Source organism: Prionailurus bengalensis, chromosome D3 (assembly GCF_016509475.1).
Source record: "Prionailurus bengalensis isolate Pbe53 chromosome D3, Fcat_Pben_1.1_paternal_pri, whole genome shotgun sequence".
Classification (NCBI taxonomy): domain Eukaryota; kingdom Metazoa; phylum Chordata; class Mammalia; order Carnivora; family Felidae; genus Prionailurus; species Prionailurus bengalensis.
This window is the reverse complement of record NC_057356.1, coordinates 39,198,731-39,201,437: the sequence shown is the minus strand read 5'-3', so window position 1 is coordinate 39,201,437 and position 2,707 is coordinate 39,198,731. Positions and strand designations below refer to the sequence as shown.

General features: G+C 45.8%; 1 pseudogene; it reads right to left on the bottom strand.

Moving 5' to 3' along the window:
* Nucleotides 1-251: 251 nt before the first annotated feature.
* Nucleotides 252-347, bottom strand: LOC122471061 (annotated as a pseudogene).
* Between the last annotated feature and the right edge of the window lie 2,360 nt (nt 348-2,707).

Below are 2,707 nucleotides of genomic sequence, written 5' to 3'. Positions count from 1 at the left end.
GGGAAGGAAGAACACAGGCTGCGAGCCATGTCAACCTAGAACCCAGACCCAGGGAGGGTTTCTTTGGTTGAGATGGAAATACTGAACGCAATTAGGGGTCATGGCAAAGATTCCTTTAGAGAGGGAAACACTAACATAGACTGAGGAAAGTGGATGATGACTAGACTAGGTCCTAAGAAGGTGAAATTGGAGGAGATCCAGCAAAAAAGAGGGAAGATAAAGCCTTGAGGTGGGGCTGGGGGCTCATTATGCCACAGTGAGAACAGATCCTGCCTGTCATCCTTGCCAGGGACCATGCAAATCTCCTCTGTATCCTTCCAATTTTAGTCTTTGTGCTGCCAAAGCGCGCACACGCCACAGTGAGAACAGAGAAGGGGGAAACAGGGATGCTGATAGAATTAAGCACAGGGCTACAGGAAATCATGAGAATTCCCATTATATTGTTCCCTGCCTCTTTTTCTTTGCTCTCAGTACCGTAAAAGTCAAAGTCATTTGCCAAGAATAGAGATCAAGTTAGAGCAGAGTGGGTTCAAAGAGAAATTAGATTCCAAAAAAAAAAAAAATAGCATGAGCGGAGAAAGAAAAGAACCGATTAGGGAACAGAAGGATCACCAGGCAATCCAGGAACCGAGCCTCGGTTAGGGAGCATGAATGTATGGGTTAGCAGCGGCACCACACCGTGGGCTCTCAAGTCCTCTCCAGTGGATCTCCTTGGTGGGGTGTGGGCACTGAGAAATCAGGCAGCCAGACTGACTTCAGACCAGACATTGTTGAGCAGGTGCCGTGGAAGGGTACTGAGTTCAGGAAGATAAAACGGCAGCTATTTGATGTGTGTCCCCTCACCTCTCTGCAAAAAAAAAAAAAAAAATCTCCTTGTCCCCGTTTTTACACAAGATGAAACAGACTCATGTCTCAGCCCGTCTCACCCTGCCTGCAGGAGCTGTGTGGAGAGAGTCAGCTGGGCCTTCAGATTCAATGCCACGGAGCTCTCCCTGCCCCGCACAGCCTCTCTGGCTGCATGCTCCTACGCTAAACAGAAAGAAGGGGTTACGTGCTTTGTCCCATTCCCGGTCTGGGATGGCTCTGCTCCCTCTGTTTTGCAACAGAAATCCAGGTCGGACACGCGAGGCATTGTAGCCCCTGGAAGGAAAGCACGATGCTAATTTAGAGGACGTGCAAATGGTGTACCAAATTGTTCCGAGCGAGGTTCACACAGCGATGAACTCATTTACGGCACAGGATGATTAAAACCCGATCTCTGGTTTTGTTTTTGTTTCTGTTTTTGTGTTTTGGGGGCCAACTGATTTTCATTTGCCGTAGCAGCAGATGCTCTATGCTGAGAAAAATGAGAAATGAGCTTCAGGGAGGGCACTGTAAGGCTTTACAGCAGAAGCTGTAAACCAGAATCACATGCTCAGCCAAGCACAGATTTCGTTTCCTCATCCCTTTGGTGGTGATTTATGTCATGGCACCAAAGCTATTCCCAAAACACTGGCAAGTAGGCAAAGCGGGATTTTGTGATCAGGTATGCAATTGTAGCCAAAGAATTTAAAACGTTTTAACAAGGTGGTTTCAATCCCCACTTGATGGATGGGGAACTCAACCCAGATATATATATCTGTGATCCTCACTTTTTACCTCTGAGGTTCTCACCAAAATCCTCGGCGGCCCTCAGAGCTCAGAGAGCTTGACCAGCTCCAAAGGATAATAAATTTTGAATATTGAACTCTTTGGACGAGTGGGCCTATGTAAAGCCAATAAATACCTTAACTTTTCAAATGAAACTGATTTAGTGCCTTCTCCCAGGGCCCCCAAATATGGCCTGATCTCTGGAGCACCAGGAGAAATGAGACAGGAAGCTGGTGCCCTAGTTATGCACTGAGCCCTCCTTCTCACGGAGTTGCCTTTTCTTGGTCTCCCTTCTTCCTTTTGCTGAGGAAAGATAGCTGGTCGGAGGCCCTGATGATGAAGTCTGGCACATCCTACCCAAGGGCAAGGACACCCAGAAGAAAGGCAGCCTGAGACGGGGGCCACCAGACCAATCCTGGTCAGAACAGGCTCAAGAAATGGGAATTACTGAGGTCTCTTGCCAAAACTACTGGGAAGCAACCTTATGCAGAAACTGAGTTACCTCTAACTTGGCCCTGTGATAAACACATGATATGGAATTTATCCACAAAATTGCTACCAAACGCTTTTTATATCATTAAACGATGAACGCATACCCCGAAAGAAAACACAGTCAGATATTTTTAGAGGCCATGTGTAACTCATCCATCCATTTTACTGGCATAATCTTTAAAGCTCTTAAGTTACAAGTTTTGGTTGTTTTTTTTCCTTATGCAGATGCTGAAGAAACTGCTACAGTCTTTACAATAGAAGACTAACAAAATTAGCATCAGGTCTTGCTGTAACTTTGCACCGTGCTAACATTGTTAGGGTGGGCATTACTGTCTCCTGCGTAGCAGCTGATCATTTTACATTAAATATGTGCAACGGACACCTTTAATGAGACAATCATGGGACACGGATATCTGAACAAGTCTGTCCCATATCCTCACATTTTAAACTGTCTCAAACTTACTAATGTCTGTAGAGGAATCTGTATTATCTAAGAATCTTTGATTTCTGCTCTTTCCCCACTGGTCTTTTTTTAACCAGTTCCGGTGTTTTCCGTTGCTGTATTTCTGGTTGGCACACGGGGTTC